The 493-nt window shown below is 46.2% G+C and overlaps 1 protein-coding gene across 1 annotated transcript in view; it reads right to left on the reverse strand.

Moving 5' to 3' along the window:
* LOC111655117 (monocarboxylate transporter 12-B-like) overlaps positions 1-493 on the reverse strand; it is an 11,769-nt gene that overhangs the window by 10,223 nt on the left and 1,053 nt on the right. The gene's annotated exons all lie outside the window — the stretch shown is intronic.

The following is a 493-nucleotide window of genomic DNA, read 5'->3' on the forward strand; positions in this document are numbered from 1 at the left end:
GACCACTTTAAACAACCTCAGACCACCTTAAACAACCTCCGACCACTTTAAACAACCTCAGACCACCTTAAACAACCTCCGACCACCTTAAACAACCTCCGACCACTTTAAACAACCTCAGACCACCTTAAACAACCTCCGACCACCTTAAACAACCTCTGACCACCTTAAACAACCTCCGACCACTTTAAACAACCTCAGACCACCTTAAACAACCTCCGACCACCTTAAACAACCTCCGACCACCTTAAAAAACACCAGCCCACCTTAAAAAACACCAGACCACCTTAAACAACCTCCGACCACCTTAAACAACCTCCGACCACCTTAAAAAACACCAGACCACCTTAAACAACCTCAGACCACCTTAAACAACCTCCGACCACCTTAAACAACCTCCGACCACCTTAAACAACCTCCGACCACCTTAAAAAACACCAGACCACCTTAAACAACCTCAGACCACCTTAAACAACCTCCGACCACCTTAAAC

Source organism: Seriola lalandi, unplaced genomic scaffold (genome assembly GCF_002814215.2).
Source record: "Seriola lalandi dorsalis isolate HSWRI2012SDOR001 ecotype SW California unplaced genomic scaffold, Sedor1 jcf7180002054305, whole genome shotgun sequence".
Lineage (NCBI taxonomy): Eukaryota > Metazoa > Chordata > Actinopteri > Carangiformes > Carangidae > Seriola > Seriola lalandi.